Source organism: Bison bison, unplaced genomic scaffold (assembly GCF_000754665.1).
Source record: "Bison bison bison isolate TAMUID 2011002044 unplaced genomic scaffold, Bison_UMD1.0 scf7180017864063, whole genome shotgun sequence".
In the NCBI taxonomy this organism is placed as follows: domain Eukaryota; kingdom Metazoa; phylum Chordata; class Mammalia; order Artiodactyla; family Bovidae; genus Bison; species Bison bison.
The window spans coordinates 15,155,418-15,168,413 of NW_011494635.1; the positions used below are offsets into that span (position 1 = coordinate 15,155,418).

General features: G+C 45.5%; 1 pseudogene; it reads right to left on the minus strand.

Moving 5' to 3' along the window:
- Positions 1–635: 635 nt before the first annotated feature.
- On the minus strand, positions 636–1,699 carry LOC104986093 (annotated as a pseudogene).
- Between the last annotated feature and the right edge of the window lie 11,297 nt (positions 1,700–12,996).

Here is a 12,996-nt window from a genome sequence, read left to right on the forward strand (position 1 = left end):
CCAGCAGCTAGGTGTTGGTATCTGTAACAGGTTTGCTTGAGGGAGATTCCAGCCACTCTTACTGTTACTGCAAATCCTTCAGTCTGTCTGACCTGAAACATGAAGGAGTGAGTAGGAACCATCACAGACTCTGGATGCATGAAAATGAATTCAGACAGCACCCGAGTGGTCCCCATAGGTCCTCCCCCCTACCAGTGACTATTCAAGAAATCAGAGTTTGTGACTTACCCATGGTTAAGCCGGTAAAGAATCTGCCTGCAATGCAGGAGACACAGGAGACACAGGTTCAATCCCTGGGTCAGGAAGATCCCCTGGAGGAGGAAATGGCAACCCACTCCAGTATTCTTGCCTGAAAAAGCCCATGGACAGAGAAGCCGGGTGGACTATAGTCCACAGGGTCACAAAAGAGTCGGACATGACTGAAGTGACTTAACACAATTGCTCAGCACGTGGGCATCCTTTCAGAGAGCCTGTTATATCCATGTTTCCCTTTCAAAATGCTCTCTGCAAGCTTAAAAACAAAAGACACAGAGGATCATGGCTAATAACACATTTTTTTTTATGTCTTTTAAGTAGTTTTCTCCCTTCCTGCTAAACACCTGGGCTGGCTGGAGGGTCAAAGGTGACCAGACTGAGTACTCTTCCCATGGCCCCATGTCTTATCCCACATTCATGCCATTGCAGCTGCAGAGCATCTCCTTGAAGGTGTTGTGCAGCTCCAGGCTCCGGAAAGCATAGATCACTAGGTTGATGATGGCAGCGCACATGATGAGGACCAGGTGGGAGTTGGAGTGGGCAGTGTAGCAGACTCAGTGGGGTTGGTGGGGCAGGTTATGATGAGGACGAGGTGGAGGAAGAAGGGGGCCCAGCAGAAGATGGAGACCCCCAGCAGGCTGGCGATGGCAACTGCCCCCTTCATACACAAGTGCTGCTGGCCAATGGGCCACCCCATCGGCGGGCAGCTGTGCAGTGATGTGCTCAATGTGAAGCAGGATGAAGAGGAGCATGTGCACATAGAGGGTGCCCATGAGCAGCAGCATGGCAAGGAACGGTGATCAGGCACACGATGACCATCTTGCTCTTGGAGTAGATAATGAACACCACACTGCAGACCCTGCAGCCCCGTCAGATGGCCACAATCAGGGCCAGCACCTTCCACATGGTCATGATGCTGTGGTAGTGAAGTATGTAGAAGACGGTGGTGTACCTGTTGACTGCAATGGCCAGGAGGTTGCAGATGGGGGCCACCAGGGAGATGCAGATCATGGAGTCAAAGACATTGTCCATGTGCTGGATGAACTGGTCCTTGAAGGTCTGGTAGTCGCTGTTGACCACGGGGATCATGAGAGTCTCCAGGGCATTGGACATGCCCTGATGGACATGCATATCAGCCATGGCCAGGCTGCAGAGGAAGATGTACATGAGGGAGTGCAGGTTGCCATTCCTGACCACAGCCAGGATGACCAGGATATTTTCCAGAAGGCTGATGATGCCCAGGGCCAGGAAGACCTCAGGCTTGAGGAAGACCTGTTCGCAGAAGCTGCTGCTGCTCTGATTGCTGAAGTTAGGGACTGTGAGATGCTCTGAGCTGGTAGGCAGCAATGGTTGGGCAGAGTGCAGATAGCATGAAGTATTCATTGCTCACAGACGGCTGGCTGATCAAAGAGGGGGCTCCAGCAGGGTCCCCAGGCTGCAGTTACTGCTGATTCCAGAAAAGAAAAAAATTCCTTCCATATCCTTCTTTTAGATGCTTTTCCAGTGCACTCTTGGATTTTGTTCTTCCCCAGAACAAAAGGATGGAGAGAGGGAGAGAGAAAGAGAAGGATAGGGAGAGAGAGGAAAAAGTCAGCTTGGAGACATACAGAGTACTTTCCTCTGCTTCTCCAAGATGAGATAATAGAAACTCTTCTCTCTCTCCCTTCTTACCTTCCTTCCATCTCTGTCTCTTTTCCCCTCTCACATCCCCATCTGGGAACAGAAACCCAGCCAATGGCTGGTACAGTTACGGCAGTTTTCATGGTAAGTCATGGGATGTGGTACCTGTTGTTAGGAGTTTGAACCCTCAGTTTATATACATTGGCTGGAGGCAAACACCTCCTACTTAATCTTCAGTGCTGCGAAATGACCAGTGAGCATTGGGCACCTCTCTGACTGACAGCAGTGCTGACTCCCAGGGCTTGAACCTGGAGATTCAAAAGCAGCCTGGTGCCCTCTACAGGCCAGACTGCTCATCTCTCCATTGGCTGGGCTGAGCAGTTTCTGTCTTGAAAACGGCCACAGCCATCTTTTCATCCATTTATTTGTTTTTTTTTTTTTTTTTGATAGCAAACATTTACTAAATGCCTACCATGTGTCGAGTTTCTGCCCCATGCAGGAACATCCTTGTTTCTTCCAAACTCAGAGTCTGGGGTGGAAGAGACTGGGGTGGAAGAAATCCAGTGGTTTTATTATAGGGGGATACATACTTGAATCGGGGAATGCCAGGGGCTGGGGGAGTTCAGAGGGGACCCCCTCACCTGAGAAGTCAAGGGAAGTTCCTGGAGGAAGAAGCCTCTTAGCTATGACTTCGAAGAACAGAGGGGATGCCCAGTGGTGAGGCGGGGGCTGGGGTTGAAGGAGGCAGAAGAGGATTCCCGGCAGAGGGAATAACATGCTTACAGCCTGCAGGCTAAAAGCAGTGTTTCTGCACCCTGGACAAAGAAATCGTCTGTAGGATGTGGTCACGGGGATTGCATCTGACCTCCTGAATCAGAATCACCCAGGGGCAGGAGGTGGGTAAGTGCGTCTTCACTTTTTAGCGGGTGAGGGAAGACATAGCCAAGAAGGTTGAGATCTATGGAAAAGAAAGCTTGGTGCTTCTGAAGGACTTTAGTTTTCTCTGGCCAGAGTGTGGAGCCAGGAGACATAATTTGAGAAGTGAGCCTGCAGTTTTTTCTTTTCCTAAGTAGAGAAAGGCCAGGATCCTGAAAGGCAGTCTCAGCTGAGTGTGGGAGTTTTTGACTGTATCCAGAAGCCAACAGGGGGCTGTGGAAGAGAGGAGGTGGGGTTTGCAATTTAGAAAGATTCCTCATTGCCTGATGGGGACTGCCTCAGGAGAGGATGAGTCAGGAGCCTGGGGGGCCAGGGCTGCAGAGATTCACAGTGAGACGATGGTGGCCTGAAGCAAGGAGGTAGCCACGGGGCCATGGAAGGAGTGGACAGAGATGCTTGGGGTGGTAGGTTCTGGAGATGTGAGCGTGATGGATTGGGACAGCGCAGGGAACACCTCTGCTTCCTTCTTAAGTAAGAGGAAGACCAGAGATGGAAAATGTATTGGTTGGCCAAAAAGTTCATTCAGGTTTTCTGTACATCTAATGGAAAAACCTGAACGAACTTTGTGGCCAACCCAATAGAAGGTAGAATTTAGCAGCTGACTTTGATACTTAGTTCATGTCAGATGTGATGCTGGACAGGAGGATGATGTAAACTCTGGACACAATGAGTCTGCTTCCCCGGCCCTCCTGGCCCAGTACCTGCATATCAATTACAGGTAGACTGATGTTCTGATTATCCAACTGTCAGCTAACTGTGTATGTGAATGTGACTGTGTGTGTATTAGATAGAAGAAATGTGCATATGAAATAGAAGATAACTTAGAATACTTATGAAACTGCGGGGGTGGAGAGGTCTTAACAAGATAGGCAACCAGATGGGGGAAGGGATAGTTAGGGAATTGGGGATGGACAGGTACCCACTGCTATATTTTAAATGGATAACCAACAAGGACCTACCATAAAGCACAAGGAACTCTGCTCAGTCACATGTGGCAAACTGGATGGGAGAGGAGTTTGGAGGAGAATGGCTACATGTACATAGATGAATGCGTCCCTTTGCTGTCCACCTGAAAATATCACAACATTGTTAATCAGCTATATCCCAACACAAAATAAAAAGTGGTTTTTTTAAAGAAAAAAAGAGGCAACCAGTAATTAAGTGTGAAAATGTCACCAAAGTCAGAAGACAAACAGGAAGAAAAGACTTTCCATAGGCAAAGATTACTGTCTCTTCAATACAAAGGATACTCTCACATTAATAAGAAAGAGAAGATTTACCTCTTAGAACATGGGGCAAAAAACAGGGATAGGAATTCACTGAAGAGGAAGTGCAGGTGGCTAATAAACTTATGAAAAGATATTCAGTCTTCTGGGGAATCCAAGAAATGCAAATCAAACTTCAGATTGACAAGGGTGGAAAAGATATCAAATTCAGCAGAGGGTGTTGGGAGAAGAACACTCTCGTGTATTTCCAGTGTTTCTGGATAGTCTCATCATTTTCAGTTTCTACTAAAATAAAAAGAAAGGCAGCTGAGTGTGGATCTCAGTCTGTGAACTGAGGGGCATGAGAAATACTTCTACTGATTTTCAGCAAAGTGACTTCATTTCTGATGCTAAACCTCTCATGTTCCAGGTTGCAGAAAACATAGTCCTAATCCTTGTGGAGGTTTCTCTTCCTCACCCCCTGGGTCACATCCAGAGGTGTATTTATACTGTCCTGTCTGTGGTTTCGGGGGCCTGCATCTAACCTGTGGGAGAAGGCAATGGCACCCCACTCCAGTGTTCTCGCCTGGAGAATCCCATGGACGGAGGAGCCTGGTGGGCTGCAGTCCATGGGGTCGCTAAGGGTCTGACACAACTGAGCGACTTCACTTTCACTTTTCACTTTCATGCATTGGAGAAGGAATTGGCAACCCACTCCAGTGTTCTTGCCTGGAGAAGCCCAGGGATGGGAGAGCCTGGTGGGCTGCCGTGTATGGGGTCGCAGAGAGTCGGACACGGCTGAAGCGACTTAGCAGCAGCAGCAGCAGCAGCAGCAGCAGCAGCAGCATCTTACCTGTGAAGATCAGACTACTAGATTTTTGCCCTGCTCTGTGTTTGGCCTGGGCTGAGCACCGACCATCTTTCTCTGCTTCTGTTCTCTGTTTATGAGCATCGTTGAGAGTGAGCAGGAGGGACCCGCACCCTCACACCTAAAGAGTGTTGATTTGGTCTCCTCTAAGCTTCACTCTCCGCTTTCCTGGGGGAGTAGCACAGACACAGCTACTTTTAAACTTAAACTGTAGTTTGTTTTCTACTTCTGTGACTCTACTTCTATTTTGTAAATAAGTTCATTTGCACCCATTTTTTTAGATTCCACGTATAAGCAATATCATATATTTGTCCAAATATTTGAATCCCATGACTTGAAGAAACTTTTATTACATAACTGCTTTTAAGATTTACTTATTTATTTTGTTTTTATTTTGTTTTTGTCCATACCACGCAGCATATGGGACCTTAGTTCCCTCATCAGGGATTGAACCCACAGCCCCTGCAGTGGAAGTGCAGTATCTCAACCATTGGAATGTCAGGGAATTCCCTAAGATTCATTTTTACTTATACTCAAGGTTCCTAATATTTTTATGCCTGTAAATTTTGCTTTACCTTTTTAAAATTGAGCTATAGGTACCAGAAAATTCATGATTTTGAAATATACAATTCAGTGGGGTTTTGTTTGTTTGTTTTTTGGCATCTTCACGAAGTTGCCCAGCCAACACCACTATCTAATTCCAGGACATTTTTATCACTTCATCCCCATTAGCAGTCACTCCTCGTTTGCTACTTCCCTCAGTCTCTAACAACTGCTAATCTACTTTCTATCTCTATGTGACAGTAAAAAATATGCTCATCGAGGCTGTGTTTAACTTTTGGATCACAAAACCCTCCATTTTCTGACTTTCTCATGTTTCAAATTCTAAAACAAACAAACAAAACCAATAGCTGTAGGTGAAAATGTAAACTGAACCAGCCAACTCTATGGAAAACAAAGTGGAGGATCCCTAAAAAACTAAAAACAGAGTTACTGTATGATCCAGCAATCTCACTCCCGCCTGGGCATATATCTGGAAAAGATGAAAACTCTAATTTGAAAATATACACTTACCCTAGTGTTCATAGCAACACTATTTAGTAAAAACATGGAAACAATCCAAGTGCCCAACAACAGATGACTGGCTTAAGAAGATGTTTATATACAACGGAATATTACTCAGCCATCAAAAGGAACAAAATATTATCATTTGCAGAATGTGACTAGACCTAGAAATCATCATACTAAGTGAAGTCAGTCAGCAAGAGAGAGACAAATATTATAAGATATTCCATAAATGTAGAATCTAAAAAATAATACAAATGACTCTACAAAACAGAAACAGACTCACAAACATAAAAAACAAACTTACGGTTACCAAAGCATAAAGGGAGCAGGGAGGGATAAATTAGGAGTATGGGATTAACAGATACAGATACTGGATACAGATACAGATACTGGATACAGATACAGATACTGATACTGGATACAGATATAGATACAGATACAGTATACAGATACAGATTAACAGATACAGATACAGATTAACATATACTATTATACCTAAAATGGATAAGCAAAAAGGATTTACTATGTAGCACATCAAACGATCTTCAATATCTTATAATGACCTATACTGGAAAATAATCTGAAAATATATATAATTGAATCACTTTGCTGTACACCTGAAACTAATACAATATTACAAACTAACTATACTTCAAAAAACAAACAAAAAGCCACAACAAAAACCCAACTATAAATTCTTCTGTATTAAAATTCAATATAAAAGTGGTAAAGTAAGAACAATCAAAACAACGAAACACAAACCTCTTCCTCTTACTCTCTTGAATTTCAAGATCTTATGAATAGAGAGTGAGTTATTCTGTTTTCTGAACACTTCAGTGCAAGGAACAGATCAAGATACTTTTTTTGTGTGTGGTTTTTAAAAAGACCTTGAAGAAGGAAATGGCAACCCACTCTGGTACTCTTGTCTGGAAAATCCCATGGACGGAGAAGCCTGATAGGCTACAGTTGATGGGGTCACAAAGAGTTGGACACGACTGAGTGACTTCACTTTCACTCACTTTTTTAAAAAGAACATTCGTTCTTTGCTCTCTGCTGAAACCTCTTTTGGAAACTTAGGGTAAAGTTTTGCTTCTCCAAGTCCGTTTTCCTATGGTTAGTTTGACAATTGTAGCAACTGAGTCAAATTAAGCATAAAAAGCAGTTTTCTGAGGTAGAAAAACAAAAGATCCATGTTGTTCCCAGTTCTTCTGGTTAAAGGACCAGATATGATGAATTAAAGCCCTCCATGGTATACAGACAAAATCTCTCTATATTTTTGGTTGAAAAAAATCAGTCTTAGCACTTTGTAGTTATACTATTTTTTCAATCATAGAATTAAGTGCCCTTAACGTTCCTCACCTCCTCTTGTTACCTTTGCCTGTTTAGCACCTGAGTCCTATGTTCTGAGTGTTGTGTTTCTCGGTGAGGAGGGACATTGCTCTGATGACATTACAGGGCTGGGGACTATGCCACTGAGTTGTCTCACACCAGGACAGATGCTCTCAGACTAGAGCTTCTCAACCTTTGCTGTGCATCTGAATCACCCAGGCAATGCTGATGCTGCTCCACGGACTGTACTGTGAGTAGGAAGGAAAGTGATCTAATCATTTGCAGACATAGATGGAGAAGCTGTGCTAGGAGAGCCAGCTATGTGTGGAGTTCACTTTATTGGTGTGGAAAAGGAGCACCCCATTCTCAAAGGCCCAGTGGATAGGATGCCCCAGTTGCTGGACTTGGTGTGTGACCAGTGTCGGTCACATAGGGGGTTGCCCAGAAGCATAACTCAGGCATCGTTCCTGTTGTGTGGCCTCTTAGCTCAATGTTCTGACCTCCCCAGAAAGGTTGTGAGCCACTCAATATCATTTAGTAAATTTCTCTTCTGTTTAAATTAGCCAGAGTGGGTTTCGTTACTTAGAACCAAGAATCTGACCCACTCTTGCAATCCAATTGGGGTCAATAGGTATTGACTACCTGGAGGGCTGGGTAGTGAAGAATCCACGGCTTCATCCCACTTGGAAAAAGAGTTCTGGGATATACTGGTGATGAAGACCCTGATGCTGGGAAAGACTGAAGGCAAAAGGAGAAGAGGGTGGCAGAGGATGAGATGGTTACATAGCATCACTGACTCAGAGGACATGAATTTGAGCAAATTCCAGGAGATGGTGAAGACAGAGAAGCTTGGCATGGTGCAGTCCATGGGGTTCCAAGGAGTCAGACATGACTCGGCAACTGAACAACCAGAGCTGATACAGGACTGGAAGCCCGCACACTGTGCTCTGACATCCCTGTATCACAGTCTGTATGAGCTTCCTTTTCCTGCTCTAACAAGCCATCCCAAACTTAGCAGCTTAAAATATCAGAAATGTATTCTCTCCTAGTTCTGGATCAAAAATCCAAAAGAGGTTGGCAGGGCTGCATTCCTTCTGGAGGTGACAGGAGAGAAGTTGTTTTCTTGCCTTTCCCAGCTTCTAGAGGCCACCTGCATGTCCCGGCTCATAGCCCTTTCCCCCTGTTTCAAAGCCCACCTTGTCATGTCTTTAAATCTCCCTCTGACTCTGACCTCTGTCATTACATCTCCTTTTGTAACTCCTGACACTACTGCTTCCCTCACTACAGGAACCCCTGTGATTACACTGGGTCCACTAGGGTAATCTAGGATCACTTCCCATCTCTAGACCCATAAGCTTTTTTCCTTTTAAGTTTTTTATTTATTTAATATCTTATTTTATTAAAACATTTTTATTGGAGTATAGTTGATTTAAAATGTTGTTAGTTTCTGGCTGTATAGTAAAGTGAATCAGTTATACAAATACATATAGCTACTCTTTTTTTTAGATTATTTTCCCAGATAGGTCATTACAGAGTATTGAGTAGAGTTCCCTGTGCTATACAGTAGGTCCTTATTAGTTATTTATTTAAATATAGTAGTATATCGGAGAAAGCAATGGCACCCCACTCCAGTACTCTTGCCTGGAAAATCCCATGGGCGGAGGAGCCTGGTAGGCTGCAGTCCATGCTAAGGGTCGGACATGACTGAGCGACTTCACTTTAACTTTTCACTTGCATGCATTGGAGAAGGAAATGGCAATCCACTCCAGTATTCTTGCCTGGAGAATCCCAGGGACGGGGGAGCCTGCTGGGCTGCCATCTATGGGGTCGCACAGAGTCGGACACGACTGAAGCGACTCAGCAGCAGCAGCAGCAGAAGTGTGTATATGTCAATCCCAACTTTTCAATTTATCCCTCCCTGCCTTTCCCTCTTGGTACCCATCTGTTGTTGTTCAGTTGCTAAGTCGTGTCCCAGTCTCTAACCTCATCCCTGCATTTCTCTCAGCCAGAAGTCCAGACGTAGGGACAGATCACCCGCTGTGGTAGCTCCATGCTGCTTCCCATGGGGACAGGTGCCAGGCCCTTGTGCCCGGAGCCTCTGAAAGATAACCCTCTTGTGATGAGGGGGAAGTGAACTTCCTCCCCTGCCCTTGGTCAGAATCCTCCAGAGACTGTACATCCACCCTCTGGGGTTAAACTGAGAGTCAGAGCTGTGGGTGGAGTAGGGGAGCACCTGAGAAGGGGGAGAAGGCTCTGGAGGTTTCAGATCATCAGTCCATCAGCTGCCACACGGACACTCCCAGACTAGGCAGTGCTTGTCTCGCACTTTAAGGAAGACCCTCACTGAGGATGGTGTCCAGCTCTGAGTGAATTCCACTCGAGGGTGTGGTCTGACTGCTTTCATCAGCTTCTACCCCGTTCTGCAGGGTTGCGGGGGGAGATGAGGGGAACATTCTGTTCTCTCTTCTTCTCTAGAATCGGGGTTTCCTATAGAACCCGGTGGCAGGCTGGGTTCTCCAGGTTGGAGGTGGGCAGGCAAGAACTTTTCTGGAGGAGTGCTTGACTGTGTGGGGAGGAGGAAGCAGGATGGGGTGGAGGGGAGAGTTGAACTTGCCATCGCAATGTGGTCCTCAGCCAGTCCTGCAGCAGCCCAGAGCTGGAAGAGCTGGCAGAGCCGGACTGACCTGGGAGTTTGCACCCCAGCATCCAACGATCGTCTGTGTGGGAATCCCCTGCCCACACAGCCTCATGCAGACGTCCCACTTCAGCTAATGACCAGTGAGTCTCAGAGAAGGACTTGGCTGCTTGCTTCTGGCCCCCAGCTCTCCCCACAGCTGAGGAAGGCTCTTTCGACCCTGGAGAGGGAGGGGGACTGTGGGTCACGCCTGCCCATTCATCACAACCCCGTCTGTATCTATACAATGCAAGTGCCTAAGAGCACACCATAATCTGCCTCCTTCTGTCAGGTCCGCCTAAGGAGGATTCAAGTTCTAAAACCAGACAAGAAGACAAACCCCAGAGAGATACCCCCACCAAAAGAGGACAGAAACCAATGGAAGGAAGGGAAGATTCATGGCTTTCAGCTCATGGGCATCTGGCTTATACTTACTGACAGCTGTGCAGGCTAGAATCTCCATCACTATTAGATGGCTTCTCTTTCTCTCTGTAGAACATTCCAGAACACATGGAGTTGTGTTTGCATGTGTCAAATGTGCTTGCTCTGTGACTCCAACACAGTAGCAATAACTTTTTAAAAAATTTATTTGGCCACTCTGCATGGCATGTGGGATCTTAGTTCCCTGATTGGGGATCAAACCCATTCCCCCTGTATTGGGAACATGATCTTAACCACTGGACCTCTAGAGAAGTCCCCAACAATACTTTTTGGTAATATCACCCTGCCCGGGACACAGTTCTTGTCCATATTCCCTGCATGCTGTGCTCTTGAGGAGCCCAGAAGTGGTGTATGTGGCAGAACACATAATGTACACAACAGAGTGTGCCAAGTGCTGTAAAAATGTAATAGCTGAGACCAAGTTGCTGTGCTGTGCTCAGCTGTGTCCGACTCCATGACCTGGTGGTCTGTAGCCCACCAGGCTCTTCTGTCCATGAAAGTTTTCAGGCAAGAATACTGGAGTGGGTTGCCATTTCCTCCTCCAAGGGCTCTTCCCTACCCAGAGATCAAACTCCCATCTCCAGCACTGGCAGGCAGATTCTTTACCGCTGTGCTACCTGGTAAGCCCCTGAGACTGGGTTAGAGGAATTAATTTTGACCATTTGACCTGGTTCCTCTGTGACTTTGGTCGGTTTTCCTCTGAGAAAAGATTTTGTAATTTTCAGGCACACCCACGTAAGTTTTACTGAGTAAGATACAAGAGTCACAACAGGTAGAATCCTTCAGAGTCCTACGAGGTTGACCATGAAGGTTTTCCTGTTTCACTGAATTCATAATTTCAAGGAACATTGGTTGACAAAAACAGATGTTGATCTCACATAAAATGGAATGGGAAAGAGGAGCTTAAGTGCTTGAAGGACAGTTAGGGTGACTGTTCTGCCACCAGAACCTTTCTCCCTAAAGCAGAGGGAGAATAATAGCTCTCTGATGTGATCTAAACCATGGCAACATGAATGTTTTCTTTGCTACAAATGGCTTTTTTTTTTTTTAAGTCAAGGCTTTTATGGAAACATTCTTTTCAAAGGAACAAAAAAAGACTGGGTTCCTGTCGATGATGAATAGTCTAGGTTTTCCCTCAGATGTGCCCACGCTTCTCTGAGAATTGAGATTTGCCCAGTGGGGAGCACTCAGGTGACAGCTATAACATGACAGGCTTGACTTCATGTCCAAGTGGGTGCGTTCCACATGAGCATGTGATGCCCAAGAGCAACTGTGAAGGTTGCGTGCGTGCAGGTCCGGCTTGCAATCCTGTCCTTGAGATGTTGTCTCCGGTTAGCAGCTGCAGAATGTTAGCTCCCAACCTCTGCTTTCCTCATGCTTCTCCAATCATCTACTTTCATTGGCTTTCTTCCTTTTGGGGATCAGTGATGTGTTTTGCTGGGTAACACAGCACAAGCGGACGTGATGAAATGCCCAGTGCTATGCATTCAGTCACATTCCTAAAGGGAGAAAGTACATTTCTGGCAGGTTTTCCAGAAGTCAAAGTGTTACAAGACTATGTGAAGTTTGCCTCCAGAAGGATCTTTTATCGTAGATAAATTTATGGTTGAGTTTAAGGACATCTGACCTCTTCATAATATTGAGATTTCCATTCTAAAAGACTATGCTTCACCATCTTAATACCTCTTAATAAAACTGACATTTTCTACATATTCCTTAAAATTTTCTCTACATATTATATATTTGCTGCTGATGCTGCTGGGGTAAATGGGGGTATTTTCCTCCGTTTATTTCCTGTACTAAGTTAACTCCACCTCAGGTTCTCTGACAATGCAGCCAAACTGTTGAAAGTCAGAACCCTGAAATGACCTAAACCCAACTCCAAGCTGGTTTGAGCAGAGCTGCTTTGCTGCAACCAGTTTCCAGGGACTTCTTACCATAAAGTGGCTCCGACTCTCACAGCAGCCTGTCTGTCACTCAGAGAGGCAGACAGGGAGCCAGGATTCTTTATCATGAAATGGGGCCCATAACCCCTCCCTCTCAGGTTGTTAGAGATAATGTTAAGCACCAAGCACAATGCTTGACATGTTGTTGATAATAAATTGATGGTTAAAAGTGCACATTCTGGGTTCAGGTCATATAGGTTCAAATTCCTGCAATCAGATGTTTCCTAGCTGTGTGTCCTTAGGCAAGTGACTCCATCTTGCTGAACCTCAAGCCATTTGATCTGTGGAATGAAGATTACAATAGTAAGGACTTTGGGGGCAGCTGTGGGAGTGACATGAGAATCCTTGCACAGGACTTACTGAGGCCCCAGTGCGTGCTGAGTGCCAGGTGAATAAGCTTCCCTTCCTTGGCCACTCCTGAGCCCCAAGGGCGCTGAATGAGTGGCCTGGAATGAATGAAAGAACAAGGGAGTGAAAATATTAAACTGGAGGAATGCAATGGTTTCTGCATAAAACCTGAATCCATAGTTACCAGTTTTGAGTCTCTGTTACAAAATTCTAAAAGAAAATCAAGACCAGTGGTTCTTAACTGGAGTCTCTTTTGCACCCAGGGGACATCTATCAGCGACTGGAGATACTTTCATTGTCACAACT